At 40.9% G+C, this 23,285-nt stretch overlaps 1 protein-coding gene across 1 annotated transcript in view; it reads right to left on the bottom strand.

The window, feature by feature from the left end:
• hs6st3b (heparan sulfate 6-O-sulfotransferase 3b) overlaps positions 1–23,285 on the bottom strand; it is a 71,690-nt gene that overhangs the window by 31,617 nt on the left and 16,788 nt on the right. The window lies entirely within an intron of this gene.

Raw genomic sequence — 23,285 nt, 5'->3', positions numbered from 1 at the left:
TTTCCGAGCAAAAAAGGAACAAAATGTCAAATGTATAACCTTAGCAGACAATGCAGCTCAGACGAGTAAGAAAACACACGCGCACACACACACACACACACACTATCATCGCTTTACATTCCTATGGTGGCAACACAACACAAATTTACACCTAAATTGGAATCAGTTTTACTAATCAGTGAGTATCTGCTTGGGAGTTTAAAACGGGAACTGACTGGTTTAAGTTGGTAACCTCAAACCATACCGCCGTAAATTGAGGACTTCCATTGTTGGAAATTGTCAGTTGTAATGACAAGGCTTTGCCAAAAAGATGCCTTTTTTTTACCATTATAGGACACTGTACTTCTCACAAGTCGCAACTAATGTCTCTAAGGGCCAATCCCAATAGCCACACTACAACCTGTTTTAAATGTTTCCCTCCACCAACACATCCGATTCAAATGATCAGGATCATTATCAGGCTTCTGCAAAGCTTGCCTGGAAACAAAATAAATGTCAGGAAAAGCCTTCTAAAACACCTGAAATTAATTCGGGGTTAATCAGTGGCATTTTAAAGGTTGCGGGTATGTGCTCACTCCCATTTATCATGAGTTTGAGTGCGATTAGTGAATTCTGAAAACAGCCACATGTCCAGTTATAAGCGGGTGTGCACACTTGTACAACCACATTATTTCAGATGTATATTTTACTTCCACTCTTGAACGATTACAAAATGTTTTTTTCCCAATAGAGTTGTACAGGTTGTATACACATTAATAGTAGAAAAAGTTTTGAAATGATTTAGCTTGGTCTCATTGATTTATATTACAAAAATATTTTCAATTGAACAGGAGTGTGTAGACTTCACCGGACTTGTTCTTGTACTTGTGTAAAGGTGCAACAAGTACTTGTACTTGTTGTTGTTAAAGTTTGGGCCCGTTTTCTCAGAGCTGGGCATTCCGTCTATGTGACGGACTGGTCCGTCTATCCGCCTCTGACGGCTGCCCGTTTTGGTGAATGATGCGTACAATTTTAAAATAGACGGAAGCCCATGTATTTAATCCGTCTTTCGTCTGTAGCCCGTCTTCGTCTGCAGACAGATGACGAATAACGGACGTTCAATTTTTTGTAAAATGCCCAGCTCCGCGATTTCTTTTAATTGTTCAGCATTCGTTTTCGTACATCATCCAACTAAATCTGAAGAGAACAAACTCTTCTATAAATAGAGGGGAGACTTGTGACGACATGTTCGTACATCCCAAAACTGTTGTGTCGTTGTAAAATCCAGGTGACAAAATGCAGCTGGGAATACTCCTCATATTTTCCTTAGAAAACATGGCTTTTGCAAGCTTTTGGATTTGACAAGCTAGCAAGTGCCCCGTCCACATTCAACTCCAAACAATGGCTTCATCCAGCGGAAGTGTAAAAAAAAGTGCTTTGCAGCCCTTCAAGCTGGCATTGGGATAAGTGGCACAGCGGGCTGGATGCGTCTGATTGAGTGTCTCTCCGTGTCGCTGCATCGCACTCCCGCCAAGCCGAAACCTAACGCCGCTTTCCTAAAGCTCCACTCTGCCACGTTTTAAACCCTAATGCCACTCGGCCGTCTATTTATTTGTTTGCCATGCATTTCCTGTCCTGCTTTGATGTCATTGTGGTGTCAGTGTTTGGAAGATCCCAGATAAAATTAGAGAGGGGTTTTAGTGGTTAAGCCTGTTATTTCAGGGGATTATTTGGCTGCGGTTGAATTAATATTTTTATTCTTTTTTTTGGCCACAAACTGGATTATGTGACTTTGCTCTGCAGAGACGATATCAAACGGCCATCGCTGATTTGTTTCTGCCGTGAACCCCCTCCACTGTGAATAGGGACCAGCGCTGATTGGGTCTGCATTGAACATCTCTGTGCAGAGGATTTCACCAGCTTGCATGCAGTACAGAACAGTAAAATCTAGGCCTTGGACTTTGGGACATGAATGTAGTGAAAAGGGATCACTGATTCTGCAATTTTGCTCTATGTTCAACACTGACTGACCCGACAGTGTTCTGGTAGAGTTTTGGCACCCCGACTGTAAAAGTGGTCTCTTATCACAGCTTGCTATGGGGGAACAGAGCCCCCGACTGAGGACAACAGACTGGATATACAAAGTTATGGTCTGACTGCAGAGCTCAGAGAACACAACACAGAAGTACAATGGAACAAAAGGCAGATTAATGGCCTGGATAATCGCAAGGCAGAGATTTATCCCCTTTTTGAGTTGGTATTTTCAGATGCAACTATTTCTACCTGGACTGGAACTTTTGTCGCAGCTTGCTATCATGTACAGGTGTCTTTCAATACAGTAAATTCGAATATTGTTGAAAAGTTTATTACAGTAGTTCAATTGAAAAAGTGACATAGGCATATTACACGGGCTCATTAAACACTGGAAAATACATTTCAGAAGTCCTACCTAATTTCTATATTTCAAAAATATATTGTTTCAAATCTGTGAAAAACACTTATGTCCAATTTTGGATTCAAAAAAAGAACAATCACGTTAATGCGATTTCTGCAATGCGGAAACACCATTCACGTAAAAATAAAAAAATCTGAAAAAAATTGATGTGTTTTTCACAGGACAGTGACAATATGTAATATTCTAATGACATAGCGAATTTGGGATTTCTGTTAGCTGTGAGCTATAAAAATCAAAATGAATTGTGGAAATGTTTGACTCTCTATAGTCAATCTCTATGATTTGAATTATACTACTAAAATAAATTCTGTTCTCCATGATATTCTAATTAATTGACGAGAGAGTACAACAAATGGATATATTTTTTCTATCAATTCCAGGTACTGGTAAACAGATATTTTTTGAAGATTCTAACCAATCATCAGTGTTTACGTTTTAATATCATACAGTATAAATGTTCGGAATCAGGTTTGACTAACATACACTCGCACAGCGCAAACTGGCATCCATTACATTGACAGCGAGCACATCAAAACCAAAATTGACGAACTATCAGCGTGAGCCGTGATTGACATCGTCTTTCACATTTTCCTTTAAGTGTCATGCTAAACAATCTTAACATACAAAATGTTCAAATAAAAAGAAGTCCGCGAGAGTTGTTTTCATGTAACGAAAACAAATCAAGTGTAGCGTCTGGATGCCTGCGAAGCTATTATTGCCACTCAATTACGTGGAGATTTTCTGTCAACAAGGCTGCGGTAATGTCCTTGCTTCATGTTGCCAAGCGACTGCCAGGTTTCTAGAGGCACAGTAAAAGTATCGTCTGGTGCCAGTATCAACAAAGAGTGTGCTAACAGTTCAACCGGGAGATGCTAAATAGAAAACAGCTACGGTGCTGTTGAAGCAGTCAGTAAAAGTTTTGCCAAGCACTAGCTTGTCTAAAATGAGGTTTAGAGAAGGACATAACACCTCGTCTGCCTGTTTGATTTATTGAGTGATGGTCATGCCTCCTTACATTATGTCAACTTACTTGCAAGGTCCATTAAATTGGTTTTCTGAACTGTGGTTCCCTAATTAAAAAATAAGTACGTTATGTTCATCGTGCCTTATATTCGTGATGATTTCAGTGTTCACCAATTTTTATTGAGGCGAGGCACATTGGCATTAGTAAAATCTCACAGCACACAACCAAACTGAAATTGTCTCAGAAATGATATGAACTGAAATAACAATGATCTGGTCTCAGCTGACTCATGAGTGTAATTACACAGTGTGAAATCTGGGATGGTTTGGTTGAACACAAATTGCTTACTCTGTTTTATGAATGGCAGCTGGAGGATACACAAGCTAATTGTATCTTCTGCCGCCTAAAACTACATGAAAATGTTCGGCCTGCCACTATATGTTGATTGCATGGATAGATGAAGCAAGATATATTCATTGCCAGAAATATATCATAATGTTCAGATCAAATAAAGCGGAAGTCAAAAAATTATTTAACTCTTAAATAATATGTCCTATGCAACCCCACTAGTCTAAACACCAGTTTGTGTTTGTGGAATACGAGTTAAGTAGTAAAATCCACCTATTTTTGTCCACTCCAGGGGGCCGCCATTTTGCCACTTGCTGTCAACTGAAAATGACATCACAGTTCAGGTAACAACCACAGATGAACCGTTGGTCTGTACCTGAGCCCTGAGCAACTATAATGTCATTTTCAGTCAAGAGTATGTGACAAAATGGCTGCCCCTGAGGTGGCTAAAAACGGGTGGATTTTGCTACTTAACTCATATTCCACGCATGCAATATTCATCAGAATACCGTGTTTAGACTCGTGGAGGCGCAGAGAACATATTATTGTAAAGAGGATTTGGGGGTTGACTTCCCCTTTAAGTGCACGTAATGAATTCTCACGGCATACTAATGTGCCGCGGCACACTGCAGTTGGGAATGTTTGATTTAGCATTTTTCTGGATGGTTTGCAAAAAAAAAAAAGAATACAGCATTAGCACGGAGTCAAAGCCGGAACATTGATAAGTCTCCTTTTTAAATGAGGTTGACATCCTATTTAAAAGTGGCTTCGAATCTATCTATCTGTGCTATCTTTGCAAATTAATTACTTTTTTTTACAGTGACTTGAAAGAATAATGGATCATATGAACCACAAGAAAACGAAATATATTAGGATAAGTGAAATGAAAAATAATGGCCAAATGTAATTTATTCTACTCCTGACGGGCTAATGATTTTACTGCCCCCTTTTCTGTAAAGCTATACCATCCTAATTAGGAAATTTAAATGTACATTCTTGTTATTGAATGATTATAGTGGCTTTACACGTTAAAAATGTGATATTCATTTTCTGCCTCACAGGTGACAGGTTTTGGGTTTGAATCTCGGCTCGGGGCTTTCTGTGTACAGTAGTTTGCATGTTCCCCCCGTGCTTGCAGTTTATCACTGCTGTCTTTTTTTATGCGCCCTGTGATTGATTGCCGACCAGTCCACCATGTACCCCACGTCTCAAACAAAGCCAGCTGGGATAGACTCCAGGTCACTTACGACTTAAATGGACAAAGACTATATTTGGATATTATATAGATTGGACAACATTTTTGGCATACGGTGTGACAAAAATCAAATGTTCTGAACCAAAATTCCATCTACTTATTATTATTATTATTATTCATTTTTAATCACTTTCTTTTAAACACACTGCAATTATTCTAAAAAAAAACAAACAAATTAAAAATAAATACCTGTATATCATTTGTGATGTACTTTTTTCCTGTCATTTGAATGCTGGTGTTCCAACCAAACCAGACCATAATTCACTTGAAATCAGACAGGGTACACACGGTAGCATTCAGATGATTGTATTCACATTTAACTGAACAAACTAAATCAGAACACCAGTGTTAGTTTTAACAGAACCGAACCCGAACCTGAACACAGCCTAAATGTAAAACCTCCTTAAAACTGCACTAAAGTCGGACCAAGAGCCACACTGGGTATTATCACTCCAAATTGCATATCAAACAACCGCTCTCAAATTGCACATAACAAGCCAAAGCCATATAGCAACGGGCAATTGGTGATGTAAAATGGCTCGGCATTATAATCACCTCATTGGGTTCTAATCTGACATTCTAGTTGCCATTTCCCCGAGTGGTGAAAAAGTTCACAGAAGGTTCAATTAAGGCCGTATGTAGATAGAGTAGCTGTCAGTCTGTGGGATAATTCCAGAAACTGGACTCACACCGCATCCATATGTGCTGTGGATTTGATCAAACCTCAGGCGCGTTTCCATCCCACCAGGTGTGATGATTGTAACATTTTCAGACACTTTTAAAGGTTATAAAAAAAACTTGTATAATGCTGCTATAAGAATATAACAGGAAGAAACAGTGTATATTCCTAAATACCATATCTACAATGTTTTAATATCAGCTCATGTCACAGGCATACTTTGGCAATCTATCATCCAATGCTCTACAATTTTCATACATTATTTATAAAGCATACAGAAGCAGCAATGTTTATACAGTTCTGTGCATGCAACACACACACCCACACACACCCACACACACACACAAAAAGAAGCTAGATTTGCCATTAGACCGACATGATGTCATCAGTTCATGAGCCAAAAAATGTCATTATGCTTTACCCAGGCCGCATGCGCTCCGCATTGCAGGAGGGGTACTGGCTGGAAATATGAGCATGTCAAAATGACCTTTCACCAGAACTCACAGGGGCCGCTTTAATTGGCACTTTTTATTGTTATCAGGGCAAAAACATTCTCCTGTGCAATGTAGCGTAACATATTTAATAAAGAAATAAATTTTTTTTTAAAAAACAACGATTTTGAAGCATCTGTTTGAGATCAAGTACGACATACTTATGGTGTACTTTATTGATTTTGGTCTACGATGTCTTTCATATACAAATCCTCATTGCTTTATTTTACTGTTGTGTTGCAAAAACAATCAATATTGCAGGAAAATCAACTTTGTGCTTCATGAATATAACATGCGGTGCTGTAAATCGATATCATCACGCAACACTAAGATTACACGGGGTCATACGTCGCTAAAAAAACGAGACGTGAACGCTAATGTTCGATCGATACGGACACGTTATCCAACTGAGGCGCAGTTGGGAGGAGTGCGGATGATATTAGAGATGAAGGATTTTTATCTAATACTTTCAACATCCGGCATAGGTGTCAACCTGGAGACAAAAATTCCCATTGAGATCAATTATGTTTGGAAATATTCTTCCCAAAGTCAAACTGTCACAATCAGGTGACCTTTACCTTTTTGTAGAGGCAATAGTTTAACAGTAGCATCCATCCATTTTCTATATGGCTTATCTTATTCAGGGTTCGATGAGCTGGAGAGTATCCCGGCTGACACAAGGCCCACTCCACCCAGGGCTGGTCATCACAGGTATAGACAAACTGTCCACATTCACAGCAGCGCTGAGTGAGAATGAGCCCAACCCACGCCGCCTGCACAATTCGGAGAGTGAAACGCGTCACAGTCAGAGACATTTAAACAATATGGATTGCCATAAGATTACAAGGTAATCAGTCTAATAATAGTCTGCAAGAAACAATAAAACGCTCATTTCAACACCACCTATCTTTTCTTCTTAGACAAAAAAAAAAAAAAGCCACAATAAGACAAAAGGAAAAAGCAGAACACACGCAGAGCCAATCCTGTCACGCCGTCTGAGATGCGGTCTCCTCAGGTTCCACTGTCGCCATCAAGGCTTTCCTCTTTTGGACTGCATTCACAGGTAGTCCCTTGTGCTTGAATACTTTGGAAAAGTAACTGGGGTGGCTTGCGACATTGCTGAGTCCGAGTGTCTGCATGGGCGTGAGCTGGCGCTGAGAGCAGCTCTTGTGTGATTGCGCTCATTGTGTTATGTTTTACTGTTCTCCCCGTGTTCAATAAACAGCGTAAATGTGCATTTACGACTGTGGCTCTCATTTCCCATATGCGAGGGCATTACAATGTACAATTATACTCTAAAGTCCATTAAAAAGATCACTGCACAGCGATACGGCAAGGGTTCACTCTCCATTATTTCCTGTGGGAGAAATGGTTTTGAAATACGACAAACGGAAGAGATTGTGATCGACTTCGGGGGATCCAGTTGAGGCATTTTACCCATGTTATTTCAAAGTAAGAATTGTATTATTTTGTTGTCAGCTCGGATTCATTCTCCCTTCATATCACTGAAGTGAGCACAGATGGACACAGGGACGTCCTTTCGTCCAGATGGCTTAGCCAATAGCCAGCACGCTTCAGTCTATCACATTTCTTTGCCGGGAAAAAAAACCCAAAATTAGATTCTTGTCGTCGTGTGAATTTGATTCATCTCCATGTAGCTCACTTTAAAGTTAAGTATGATGCTCACCAGCACACACACCTCCAAATGGATTCCTTTATGAAGCAAGGCTTTGGTTGCTTATTAGATTCGAGCAGCTGCAGAGCTTGTCAGGGGGTTGTGTGATGCCAGTGCCTCTCACATAGCTCTTACAGTCTGGACATCTTTCCCTCCTGTGCTTTGGACATTTTGGCAGCCGCTCAGAAGGACTAAAGAGAGACGGAGGAGTGGCATTTATCAGCAGATGCTAATATCGCCGCTTTAAGCTAGGAGCCTTTCAGTGTTTATAGTTTATCAGTTCATCTCAGAGCAGCAAAGCTGCTCAACTTCTTGGTCACCTCGAGAGTAAAGGAGTTTCAAGTGCAACCAAGTGTTTCAACCCAATAACGTCCACAATTTATCTTCCTCGTGTCATGCTGCGGTCTAACGGGACAGAGGGGAAAGTCCTGCTGTTATAATCTTCAGGGTATAGCAATAACCTGAACTGTGCAACTTGAAAATGGGGACACAGGGTCTTCGGTTTACAACGGAAAGAAAAGTCTGGAGGCGACGTAACCTGAACTACGTTCTGCAGTCAGACCTAAGTCACTAACCTAAAATAAAAACAACAACAACAACAACTAAAGTAGTACCTCAATTATTATTTTTGAAATCCTTACTATTTTATTTATTTATTATTATTATTTGTTTTCTTTTTTTTTTTTTTATAACTACATTTAATTGTTGTAGAGATTCTCAGAGAGATGACACACACATCTTGCTTTCCGTGGTTAAAATACAAAATAAAATACAGAGGCCCAAATATAATACAGTTAATACAAGAAATGTTTTAATGTTTTTCTATCGAACGTTTTTTTCTATTGATATCGATCATGTGTCAATCGTGATGCATATTGATATTGAATTATCGGTCCACTCCTGCATTGGAGTAAATTTTATATATCAAAATTACAAGAGGTATCGGTACTCAGTATCGATGAGTACTCAAAGAGTGACTACTCGTACTGATATCGGTCCGAAAAGAAATGGTGTCGATCCTTCCTATTTAATATTATTGCAGTTTTCAGTCAAGTAAAACTACACCAGAGCGCAACATGCAGACATACTGAGATGAGTTCCTAATTTTTGTCTTTCCCGTGCAGAAACATCAAAACGGAGTAATATATGAAAAGAGGAGATTTTTTTTTCAGTACAGCTCTTGTATCGGATCCCATTACATTCTGCAGGTGAACTTAATGCTTTGATAGGTGATTGTATTTTACGCTCGGGGGAAAACAAACACGGGCATAATGTCAGGAACATAAAATCAACAAGGTTGGTTTGATTGAAGCTCAGCTTGGATGTTTGTACCTGCACAACACACAACCTTCAACCTCAGTTGCTCCAAGGCTTCCCGATGCAGCCTCGCTATCGCCCCCCCCCCCCCCCCCCCCCCGCCCCCATCGAGTCTGACACGCATGAGCGGGACGAGCGGCAAGACCTCCTCAGAAAGCGGCGGGCCTCTGCAGTGCCGACAAGCTGATCACGGGGGCTGTGTTGAGCAGAGGAAGGCAGCGGTAAATGGGAACAGACAATAAGGAAGCCAGCGAGGGAAAGGAAACTGACTAGCCAGGATAATATCTTTGTTGCCTACTGCCTTCTGATGATGAGGTCTCAGCATCCCCGGCATAATTAATGCAGGACTTGCTGTCGTCGCAGGGGACCACCGACACTCTATATAGCTGAGATGAAAAACCTTGTCATGAATCGTACGACATTCAACTTTATAGCCCTTTCATATGGGGCACTGAAGTTCCAGAGCACTGAGTAAACAGCCAGAGTGTTAAACAAGTATTGAGGCGATGTATAACAAGAAATGCTTGATTATTGATGACCACAATGTATCTTATATAAGCTTCTTTTTCTTTAGCATTGTTAATTCAAATGTTAACATTTTGAGTCTTCACTGAACCAAACGGTGGATATGAAACGTCTACACACCCCTGTTCAAACGCCAGGTTCCTGTGATGTGAAAAATGAGAGCAAAAGAAATCACTTCACATCTTTTGCCCACCAATTATTCACCTACAACATGTACAATCCAATTGAAAATGTATAATCTCTTTTTTTAGAGGGGAAGTAAAAATAAACAACTCAAATGATGTGGTTGCACAATTGTGCACATCCACTTATAACCGGGATGTGTTTCTTTTAATAATTAACCAACCACATTCAAAGTGCCTGAGATTAACCCCAAATAAAATTCAGATGTTCTTTTAGGCCTTTCCTGACATTTGTTGTGCTTTCTAGCAGACTCCTGAAGGTTTTGTGCTCAGACCAACTGCTATCTGGGACCATTCAAAATTCCATCCATCCTTCTCTAAGGTCTCAGTTGCAGCTGAAGAAAAACAGCCCCCTTTGATGATGCTGTCGGTGATGATGATGCCGATGACGTAGGTATAGCATTCTTTTGGCGATGACCTCTTTTGTTTTTGCACCAAACACCATTTTTTGGAATGAAGAGAATTCAATTGTCTTGTTTTCTTGAAAGTGAACTGTGATGGACTGGCAACCAGCCCAGGGGTGTACCCCACCTCTTGCCCGAAGTTGGCTACAATAGGCTTCATTTTTTTACTACCTGGAACTCTAATGAGGACAAGTGCTACAGAAACTGATGGGCGGAATGACTCGCAAGCACAGGGATAACAAGGTCCACACAGGAGGGCCTGAGCCAAGATTTGAAAGTGGGGCCTCTCAACCGTGAGGCAGACGTGCTAACGACTACACACTGCGCTGCCTCAATTGTTAATATTGACACAAAAAGAGAATAGTGTTGAAAAAAAAAGTGAACAAAAACACTGAAAAGCCTAAACTTGGATAACTAGTGACACATGGATTTGTTTGCCATTTTGGCGGTTGGTATCCGGAGGTTTTTCTATTCAAATCAACAAAAAGCACTGGAACAAAACACGTGTTGACGTCACGAGGAAATCACCTCTTAAACAGGAGATGCACTCATGCATTTTCTCCGTATAATTTCTATTGTCTTGCAAGATCAAAACTACAACTATTGTTCTCAACTTGTGCTGCGGTGCTTAGTAGAGTAATATAGAAAATATTGCCACAGCGTCCATGCAGTCATGATTGTGACTCCACACGCAGGACAATGACCGACTCAGAAATCCGTGGAGACGAGCTTCCTCCTCCATCTCCCTTGTTTACTTTTCCTCCTGTTGAAGTTTGATTTACTCAGCTTTCAGCCGAAGTAAAGCTATGCACTCACCGTACGCTGCTGTGCACTTTTATGACCCCCCAATGGGGTTGAGCAAGGTTATTTTGCAGCCTGGCAGAATCTTTCCTGCATTTTACGACTCAAACTCTATAGATTTTTTTTTTTTTTTATACGATTATTGTTTGTTGATACTGAAACCAACAATCAATGCGATGCAGCATGTGATTTTAAGAGCTCCGTCATTTCCTATAGTTCTTGGGGTGCCACTAAAACAGAACTACTTGACCACGTAAGTTGTCCAGAAATTCCATCCTTCCATTTTCTATGGTCGCCAGACAATCGTAGGACACATACTGTATACAGAAAGACTCTGGCTTCCTCCTACACTTCAAAATGATGCATGTTAAGTTCATCAAAGTGGAAGTCGACCCAAACATATTTTTTCCAGAATATGTTCTGTGACGGCCCACTAGTTGAAACACGGCATTCTGATGAATATTCCGTTTGTGGAATATGAGTTAAGCAGTAAAATCCACTTGCTTTTAGCCATCTCTGGGGGCGGCCATTTTGTCACTTCTGTCGTCTGAAAATGACATCACAACTGCTCAGGGCTCAGATAATGACCACTCATGGCTCAGCTTCAGAAAACAGGTGAGCTGACAGAAGTGACAAAATGGCCGCCCCCTGAGAAATGGGCGGATTAACTCTTATTCCCCAAACGCAATATTTATCAGAATGCCTTGTTTCAACTTGTAGGCCTGCATAGAACATATTCTTGAAAAAAATAAGTTTGGGTTGACTTCCGCTTTTGTTTGTCTACATAGATGTCCTGCGATTGGCTGAGAATGTACCCCGCCTCTCATTCAAAGTCAACTGGATGGACTCCAGCTCCCTAATGAGCCGGAATGATGACAAGCTCAATTGAAAATGGATGTACAGTTTATTACCAAATAACGTACTGAACTAAAAACAGTAGTCCTTCTACTATTGGGATTTTTCTTCTTCAATAAACCCAAACCTTACTGATCATATGAAGAATTGTGGATTGTTCTTCTATAAAATATAAATTATAATAGACAGTATAGAAGGGTCTTTGTTATTGCCATAATTATAGGAACTACCAAGATTATAACCAAAACAACAGCTCTAACATATTCACTTGTCAAATATGGTTGTTTGGTCATTGACCCTGATATGTTCCAAACAATCTGCCCTGAGCAGATGGAGCAGGGCAAGAAGCCAGACACACAAATGGCAAATCGTCTAATCGGCATTCACAATAAAGTAGCCCAGCAGACCCTCTCCGGTCTGGACAGCATTTTTTATTATTCATCCGACGATTCCTACAATGAGTCCGGTCCAGAACACTTCTTTAACTAATCAAGTAAAATCTAATGAGAGCCAATACAAAATAATAGATGGATTAAAAAAAAAACAAAACAGCATTTATTAATTAATTTAACAATATGTTTATTATTGGTTGAGGAGTTTACAACTGCATAACAAGCCTACTAGTTTGCCACCCTAATTCGGTGGTAGTCTAACTTTTTTTCACCAAATACCACTTCAAAAAACACTTGGCTGTCCAAATATCATCATAATGACAACATTAACGTACAGTAGCGTGGTTGGCCAAACAATATGTATAGTTTGAACTTGCTTTAACTCACTGCGCTTAAATATAGGAACATGAAAAAAAAAAAATTACCGGCAGAGATGGGCAATTTACAACATTTTGCTGGTCCACCATCCATCATTCGTCAGCGGCTTGGTCACCCGTCCGTCACCGTCAGATGTCATTTTTTTCAAGCCGAACCAAACTATAATCGTCAGTCAGTCCGTCATGTTATTCTAACCGTGCTTCCGTCATCGCTTCTCTCATTAAATGTCACCGGTCTGCCAGTCCGTCTCTCGTCATAGTCACCGCATCTGTGGATTTTACGATTGTTTTTAAAAACACCTTTATCAGATTTAAAATAAAACCCATTTCCAAACAGACTGTCGTCACCTGGACCTCACTTGGAAGGGAGCTGCTTCCCAATTACTCACATGGGCTTATTCCACCAAACAACGGGATCGGTTGCTCCGTCATGACAGAAGTGCAAAGTTGAGGCGCACTATTCTAGTGGGCAAAGGGAGGAAGCGCCGCCAATCCGAGCATCAGATTTAGCTCTCCTGGCCTCTCTGCCTCCGTCCCGTGTGCACTGGCTGACTGAGGACGTGGCTTGCTCAACAAAAACACTGTCAGAGATAGCTCGGCCATGCATGAAATTGATTTTGTACTAACAAACAAGGGGATCTGTTTCTCCCCAACGTTTAATCAAATCATCTCGGGGAATGAGCGAAGGATGAAAGTAAAATCATTAGCTTCCAACTGTAAATCACGTTGAGTGCCAACCTGCTGTCCCATTAACCCCGAAACCTGTTCAATAGCTAATTAAGGCAATTACTTCAGGCATGGCACGCCATTTAATCATGAATGACTCGACCATTTATAGCTGTGGCTTCATTACCACTGGCAGTGCACAGCGATGACCCTCCCATTCTGCGTGCACAAATGGATAAACGGAACTGTTGACGTGTTCCCGCCAAGGCACCCGCCGACTGCGCCATTATTACAACAAATGGAGTCAACAAAGAGGTGTTCGCAGTGAGTGGTCCGTTCCAATCCGTAATGGTCTATCCACCATTACCAACAATTCACGGCGAACGGGACAGTGGTATAAAGCTGTTTTAATTCACACGGAAAACTAGAAAGCCGAACACATCAGCGATATTTACTAGCAAGGGATCGGCAGGTTTAAGCAAGTCAGATTGGATCTTATGTATATATTATATTGTACTATACTATACTCTACAGTATACAGTGAAGGGTGTCATCTAGTTCAGTGTTTTTCAAACTTTTTGGAGTCAAGGTACATTTATTTCATTGAAAAAATCCCGTGGCACACCACCAGCTGAAATTGTGGGGAAAAAAAGCTTATTTTAACAATATAAGTGTTACATTGTTTGTATAAGCATTTTTTTAACATTGAAGAATGACGTTATATTATAACGTCTTGAATAGGGATTAAATAAACACAAAGAAAAAATTATTTTATCATGTTTCATATTGATACTTACTCAGTGTGAAACATGGGCTGTTTGGATGAAAATACGTCACTAATTCGCTTGTCTCTAGACAATTGGCTACCTGCTGCTGCTGCTGCTACCTACTGGTATGGAAGAGTACTACATTGTAGTAAAGACATGATTACGCTGCCAGGCGCTAGACCGCACAGGCACACAAATGAGATAATTTCCCACAGTACACCCGACAATATCTCTGGTGTGCCGCGGCACAGAGTTTGAACAACACTGATCTAGTTCATACCGCATACCTATCAGCATAATAATGAGCCATAAAAAAAACAAAACAATTAATCCTAGTGGGGCCACAGGTGCCCACGTCACGGTAGAAATGTCCAAATGATGATGTCACATCTTAGCCACATGTGGTGCTTGATGTTGATTTTGTAGGTGGCTTTCATTGCTGAAGTGTGCCAAAAACGTTGCTGAGCTTGAGGATTGGTGCTTTTCTTCCACACCCCCACCATGTGGCCTTTGTGACTCTTTGATTCTGAAAGTGCAGTGAAACGGAATGAATTGAGGGAAAGTATTAGAATTTGGACTCAAGAAAAGGGATGGCTCACACCAACTGCAACTCCATTTCCTTCACTCCTTGCAAACAATTACTTGTGGATGTATCTCGCTGAAACTCACTACTCCCTTGAGAAATGGACCGCTATTCCTCAAATAGTGGCCTTCCCTATAGTAGACAATGCGCCTCAGTGAGCACAAGCAGTATAGAAAATGGATGGATGTATTAGTGCATAATAGCTGTATCGCGATATTCACAACCCTAGAGAAGGGATCACTTAAAAACAATGGCCCATTGCTAATTTCATTCCTTCAGTTTACGACAGAGTGCCATTAAAGAGGGAATCAACCCAAATACATTTTTTCAAGAATATGTTCCCAGCAGGCCCACTAGTTGAAACATTCTGATTAATATTGCATTTGTGGAATATGACATAAGCAGCAAGATCCACACGTTTTTAGCCATCTCAGGGGGCGGCCATTTTGTCATGTCTGTCGACTGAAAATGACATCACAGCTACTCAGGGCTCAGGGCTCAGGTAACGACCAATCACGGCTCAGCTTCAGGAAACATGTCAGCATGTCGTTACCTGAGCCCTGAGCGGTTGTGATGTAATTTTCAGTCGACAGAAAGTGACAAAATCGCCGCCCCCAGAGATGAATAAAAACGAGTGGATTAACTCTTATTCCACAAACACAATATTTATAAGAATGCATTGTTTCAACTAGTGGGCTTGCATAGAACATATTCTTAAAAAATAATATGTTTGGGGTGACTTCCCTTTAAGGGCTACAACTGACACATATTTCAAAAAGTGGATTATTTTTTGATCCCTTAATGAATCAGACTAAAGTATTGTTTTTTTAATTTCCATTCCTTTCTTCAAAAACAGGACATGTCAAATTGACAGTGCACAAAATGCACAAACATAAACTGGACTATGATTCAGTTATTAGTTCGATTTTTGTCATGTCATAAAAAATGACAAATATGTTTATTCTTGTTTCCCAAAGTAAAAGCAGATGCTTGCAAATGTCATTTTTTGATTTAACTCAAAGATCTGCGCTCATGGAGGACTACACATATCTGAGCATATTTACTGTTGAGAGGCTGGAAATTCGAACATTTGGACTATTTTAAGATAAACAAGGTCATAAATGCTTAATTGTTGCACCTCCAGTTCCGTTCCTTCGGCGGCAACATAACCTGACTTTGTACCCAGGTCGGAGCAGGCCGTCATCAATCCACGCCGACACAGTAGTAAACTTATAATTAGAGTAGACATTTGTATGAAAAATGCCTATAGGGCATCAATAATAAACCGCAAGCTGATTAATTGTGCGCTATTTAGAACTCTAAATTGTTGTATGCTGGGACCATCGTAAACCGGGAGACTTCCTGTAGCTGTGTTATAGCAGCAGATACTATACTGTGCTCCTACAAGAGCAAAGTATATTTTAAGGTGGGTGGGAAATGAACAGGAAAATCCCTAGATGGCCCTCCAGATGTTAGCGTCTAATTAGTCTAGTGACCAGCTTAAAACTTCTATGTTGCACTTCCCTTTAGTCTCTTATAATATTGGGGCTAATGTACTAAATACATTTCAGTTATTCGGATGAATAATTCCAAATATTGTATTTTAGATGAAAACATTGGTGTGTTCTCTTGATGTTTGTGTTATGCAGGTACTGCTTCATGCATGTTAAGTTTCAGTGAAATTGTCCATAGGCGTGAATGTGAGTGTGAATGGTTGTTTGCCTGGAGCCCTGTGATGTGCCCTGCGATTGGCTGGCGCCCATTCCAGGGTGAACTCTGCCTCTTGGACAAAGTCATTTGAGATCCCGCAACCCTAATAAGGAAAAGTGCTCCGGAAAATGGATGCGTGGTCAAATAAAAGTGTCATCCACTACGTGTCAAGAAAATCTGCCGACACCAACTGCAGATGGGGAATTGGCTCATTTATTTCATGCAGTCGTTTGAAAAGCTGCAAGGAAAGTATCTAATTGTGCTTTGTTAAATATACTTTGTTGGTTGCTTGCACACTCTGGAGAGCTCAATCCTGTCTTAGAGTACTCATTTGTTTGGATCACATGCTTACATAAAAATTTGAACAAATAAAAGGCCTCCGCCCAAATAGATTCCGCCCCAAAAATACAAGTTTTGTCCTCCTAGGATGGATTTAAACAGCAATTGTTGCCCAATTCAGATTTCATGCATATCCAATTTTCTGACTCTCTATTTCAGTTTTTTTCAGTATTTTATGTGCAATACATCTCAAGTGACAGATAAGTGATATCAGGCTTTGGGTGTAGCAGATTTTGTTTTTTTTACTGTATTCTATTACAGCTATATGAAAAAAAAACACATAATCGTATCACAGGTGCATTTATTAAAGTGTGGGATTATTTTGCAGGGTTACAATTTTAATTGTAATTGGTCAGCAGCTTTCATGGTAGCACACATAGCAACCTCGCCCGGTGTTAGCGGCACAACAAGTGGATAAATTGTCACAGTATGTACATAGCTCAATGGACCAGCGTGGCTCCACTTGTATTGTCGTATAGCTGCGATATTGTGAGCAAACCGGGTGATCATTACTGCCATTTGGCTCATGGGAGCTTGCCTTAGATTTGAAGTTATGTTGATGAGGTAAGGAGTTGCTCGTCGTCGGGGAAGTGACGTTTGGATAAATGACACAGCGATCAACGAATACATAAATAAAGCAAATATAAAACAGTTGCCCTGGGCTTACTAATTGACTAGTTAGCGACTGACTCATTTGTCAACTGTATATACGCCACCAATCCACGTATTTCACTAATGTCGAGATCAGATCGCATCAGCAGATATTCAGTAATTGAATAATTTACAACATTTGAAGAGGTGGCCTCTGATCTGAAGACATCCAATTCCATGTCCCCCCCCCCCCCCCCTTTGCGCTGTCATGATGTATATCCCAACTGTGTCACTTAAGATCCAAAATTCTCTGCATGAAATCTGCAGCGTAAATCCATTTGAAGAGATTGCGTGGAGCTGTCTGTGGTGCTGAACAAGACTCCCGTCGCTCTCCACACCCACCTTGTCAGCATTTCCCACTTGAGGGAGTGACTGTGACAGACTGAGGTGTCAGGGGAGACCCTCGTTTTGAACTGTCCAGAGTGGGGGTATTGATTTTGTTGTTCGTCTCCCCTGACTGCGTCGGGGGGGGAAGTAGAAGCTCGCTGATTTCTTTAACCCTTTGCTCAGCTCACATCGAGCGTGCCTCTACGCTCACCGGTCGAGCCAATAAAAGCAGCTGGATTGAAAAAAAAAAAAAAAATGCCTTTGCAAAGACTATCTTCACTTCGGTGTTCCTAATGTTGTGAACGTTGAGTGTACAGGACTTTGCCGCACTACAGCAGAGCTTTCGGGGGACGGCCCTCCTCACGCGGTTAAATGTCACTCTCTTCCCTCCAGTGCACATCAACAGCTGGTGCTGACAGCGCACGACCACCCTCCTGGTGGCTCAGTGTCCAATGGCGGACACGAATATGTATTACTGGGCGGCCTGTCTGACATGTCAAGATGAGAGGCGATTCATTATGCAGAAAAGGACTGAAGCCTCTCATGGCATTAAGAAGGTCACGCTGTTGGAGCTCCTTTTCAGTGTGCGGAATCGGAATAATTGAACACAGCTACGGTCATGTAATTCAGAAAAAAAAAACGCGCCTTGAAAATCATGACGCATGACGTCGTGGCACGGCAACTTGGTTGATGAAATCTGTGCATGCTTTTGGCTTGTTGCTGGAGAAAGTATAGGCGAAATACAAAGCAGTTAGGCTCCGGTCCTTTTGTCCAGCGGCATCATACATGCTCAAAAGGGTGGGATTAGAATGTGGAAAAAAAAGAAAGAAATTGAAGCATTTTAATTCATGGAGGCCTGGAACTAGCTGTCAAGTCACTGGCGAGATGCTCTGTGGGTGGGGGTGATTATGTTCACTGACAAATTTTCAGAAATAGGCAGGTAAAGGATTTACTTGGTTGTTTCATTTCACACTTGATGGTTGGGCAGGCGCTGTAAAATGTTCAAAACATGTCCCTTTTCAAACATTGCCTGCGCAGTAAATAAAGGTACGTATTACGTCGGTGACAATATCACCTTGGAATGGATGATTTTCTATTTTCATTATTTCCTGTGGTATATGCTGATTGGCTGAGCAGCGTCCCCGAATGGATTGAATTTGATCTTGGTTAGACAGCTTTGACTTTGAGCTTGTGTTAATTGTTGTGATTGCATGCATAAATTAAAAATCAACAGTTGTTACCCTTGCCTGGGCGTTATTTGTCTTTGTAATGTGACAAAACACTCATCAAAGCTGTTGATAAACAGGCCTCTGTTTGCTTTTATGCGAGGGTCCCGCGGGAGCGTCGGTGCTTTTAAACAATCAACACCGGCAGTCAAATAGGCAGCCTCGCTCGGCCATTTCTTCCCCCATCCCCCGAGGTCTGTCCGACGCAGACTCTCCGCGGGCTGAACTTGTTGTTCATTGCACTTTTCATGCGCAATCATATCACACGAGGCACCGGCAGCCAAATATTAAGAGACTAAAAGTCATGCGGCGATTGTAATTAATAAACTACGGGGGAACCATAATAAAACACTAGTTGCAATAAAGCCAGTTTGCTGCTTGCGCAAGAGAAATTACAAATGGCAATTAAGCAAATATATGGCACCAATAAAGAACAGGGCGTAAATGAACAAGCAACACAAACATCTGAGCAACAATGGATTATGACGGTGACAAAAACAATCCAAGTACTTCAGCCTAACAAATGAGGGCTTGGCATTTTCCTCTGCGAACGCATTTCACTGCCTTTTAAAACCTCCATCCTGCTGTGGAAGCCATTATAAAGGCTCACGGTAGAAGTGAGATGCTGTGAGCGCAAGCTTGTACACTCCAATCCCGGGGCTACTAATCAGGATGGATGGAGGTGTTTTAACACTCAGTGCACACGCGGCTACAAATTGGGCTATTTTGTTTGTCAATTCATATCAGACGTGAAATAACATGACAAAGAACTCACTGAGAAACCGCAAAAATGGACGCTAAAAGGCAAGCAAACACTGAAAACAGGCTTCAAGATGTTTAATGCCACTCCCACTTGAAGTTTACAATACATGTTGTGTATTTAAACAATCACCTAACTGTGCCTTAAAGTTGGCTTGATGCTAACATAACATAGGAAACACCATAGGCCGTCTAGTGAATAGCATCTATGTGGCGGGGAAATAATGCTCCAGCAACTGGTATTTGAACATGAACAGTGCAGCAACACATGTAGACAGACAATTTAACAATACTCATGGGTATGAATTCTTTATCCACTGTAAAACGACTGTTATGGATTGTCCGTATTTTGTTACGGAAATCACTGAGCTCGTGACGCCTCTCATGATGTAAAAATATGATGGGTCACATTACTCAAACAGTTTAAAAACAGGCAAAAATTACTTAGCAGATAGTTGCGAGATAGGTTCGACATCACGCTAATTGCAGACACAGCATAGTTCCAGCAGTCCACTCCAGTAAAGTTGTGCTCAAGATGAGTATGCCCAAAGCAAATGACTTGAGCCTAACCTCGATCGCTGCTAGCTTCAATAGAATACTGAATACTGATCACGACCATACTGAACCAGAATACCACTAAGTAGAAACCTTACTGTTTGAAACCACTTTGAAATGAACCATCCTTGCCTCGTTTTATTGCACCCCATGACGTCTCTGTTGAATTCCAGCCAAGGGGCTGACAAAGCTAAGCTGAGGCTTTAAAGTAAAAATAGTGTGAAATCGTGCCATGTTGGTTTGGATGTATTCATTTGAGAAACATGCTACCTCTTATGACAGTTGATAATGTTAAAATATTGTATTACCTATAGTTATGTAGGTTTTATGAGGGCATCAGTTTTGCCTAGGCAAGGAACAATTCAAAATCAAATTCATTCCAACGGGAAAATGTGTAACTCAAATAAACTGAAGGTTGACCAGAGTCACAGAACAGATTGTGTACGATTTTCGGGGTTCAATTGTAGTCATCTTGAACTGTTGTGGATCCATCTGTCCAAAAGGCAAATTTGAGAGACAAACCATCTGGTCCATTGATGCAAATATCACAAGGCAGAACACTTTTCAGGTCTTTGTGAACATTAACAACACATTCCCGGCATGCAAGCAGCACTCGCCCCACCTGCAGGACTGGGCATACTGGTGCGCGGTCAGCCAAAGCTGGACAAAAAAAAAGAATACCAGCTGTCACTTTAACGGCTGTATGTAGAACATAAGAAGCACAAAAGAGAGAGTGTATTGAAAGGGGTCTGTAGAGGTCTGTAATGCTTAGCCTTTACGGTGTACTAGACCTCGCAGCTTTTTTTTATACATCATTCAAAGTGGGGAAAAATCATTTTAGTCATAAACTGCACAAACAATAAATATATTAATAAGGAATATTTCACTGAAAATGCTTTGCTGCCATGGTTTAAAAGTTACGTTTTAAACTGGTTAGGGAATTTTCCACTGAAACGTATGTGTCAATTAATCCAGGTCCAATTTTATTTTCATTGACTTCTTTTTACATCCCTTAGTAATGTTGCTCCTTCTCGTGTGGGAAAGAAAAGGTGCAAAAAGCCAAAGAAAATTAGTAATAGTTAAGTTGTTAAAGTTGGCTTCGAGCAAGCTCGAAAGAAATGTTGATGGCTGTTAAAGGGGAAGTCAACCCAAACATATTTTTTCAAGACCTATGGAGGCCGACTAGTTGAAACAAGACAATATGATAAATATGAAATATGGGTTAAGCAGCAAAATCCACCCGTTTTTAGCCCCTCGGGGGACGGCCATTTTGCCACTTCTGTCGACTGAAAATGACATCACAGACTCTCAGGGTTCAAATAACGACCAATCACGGCTCACCTGTTTTCTGAAGCTAAGATATCATTGGTCATTATCTGAGCAACTGTGATGTCATTTTCAGTCGACAGAAGTGACAAAACGGCTGCCCCCCAGCTTGTTGCTTGTTGCTTAACTCATATTCCAGAAACATAATATTAATCAGAATGCTGTGTTATATGGTGTACCTGCATAGATCATATTCTTAAAAAAAAAATCATGTTTGGGTTGACTTCCGCTTTAAGCCTTGTATTTTTTATGTGACTTTTAAGAAAGAAAGAAAGACAGAAAAATGTGGTGCTGAGGGATAAACAAGGATAATGGAGGCTCTTTTGGCCTGTATAAGAATTTTTCAATCAATAACCGCAACTAACACAGTTAATTAGTCACCGGGTAACTTTAAACCACAACGAATGTATCCGAATGGCGATAAGGCACACACTCATAGCAATATGGGTAGGAACAAATCCAAATAAAAAGCAACGTTTAGCTTTATATTCTTTTTTTTTTTTTTTTTTTGTTACATTTGAAGTTAACCTAATCATATTGATGTTTCCGTACTTGGAGTGACAGCAGTGAGGGAAAAAATGAAATCTCCATTTTCCCTTTAAGGGACAACTTTGCAATGTGAACACTCCTTTCATTCGTCTCAGCGGTACCTTAAACAAGCATATAGAGGTTTGCATTGTTTGACCAGGGGGGGCTCCTTCACCTCTGACTATACCAGTTTAATTCCAAATGTTTGCACTCCCTGCTGTTGACTGGCATGCCCCCTGAAGGCTGTGTTGGCGGATGGAGTAAAAATAGGACTTTAAACCCCTCTTTCTCTACTCTGCTCTTTGACTTTTTCTTTTTGGGAACATCCCCTTGTCGCAGAATTAATGGATGTGGTAGTGCCCAACAATGCTACTTTTTCTTTGGCCTGGGATGGATTGTATGTAAGCGATGAGATTGGTTCCAGTGTTCCCCGTGGACCGCAGCCTTTGGTGTTTGGTGATAAATGCCCACTGTGTGGTAATACAGTATGATTAACGGACACAGCCCATAGCGCTATATCCCACTCGCCACCACCATCACCCCCAGGCCTCCCTCTTTTCGCCTCCTCACCGCACCTGAATCAATCATCTGCATGGACCCGCAGTCTTGAGTGGGAACAGATGTTCAATGTTCTCCGTTAGTATTGGAGGGAAGCGGAAATGACCGCAAGACTGCCTTTAAATAAGGATGGGCACTTGACTTCCTCAGTCGATTATGGAGAGAATGAATGCTGAGTTAATCTATCTATTCGTTCATTTTATTTAGCGCTTGTCCTCATCAGGGTCGCATGTGAGCTTGAGTTCAGGCAGATGTTTGTAGAGCAATAGTCGATGGCGTTTTATCGTGTTTGCTGGAATTAACATCAGGCCCTCTTGTGTTTTGTGGTTGCGTTGTGAATATTTGCTTTTTAAGTCACCGATATCTATCGCATGGTCAGTTGTGAACTAAAAAAAATACTAGGGCTGTCACAGTTAAAGCATTAAGTGTGGAGATTGATTTAAATGTTATAATGCATGAAATAAAATTAACTCAGTTAACTCAGTTTGCAGCCTAACTTAGAGGAGAGTCACTGTCGCAAAGACAGACTTTTATGTAGTTTTACTTTAAAAAGGTGCTAGACGGCTCATTGGAGGAATCCAAAATGATTTG

Source organism: Filicampus tigris, chromosome 14 (assembly GCF_054856515.1).
Source record: "Filicampus tigris isolate MCC_2025a chromosome 14, RoL_Ftig_1.0, whole genome shotgun sequence".
Taxonomy (NCBI): domain Eukaryota; kingdom Metazoa; phylum Chordata; class Actinopteri; order Syngnathiformes; family Syngnathidae; genus Filicampus; species Filicampus tigris.
The sequence above is the reverse complement of the archived record's forward strand: the minus strand, read 5'-3'. Positions and strand labels throughout refer to the sequence as shown.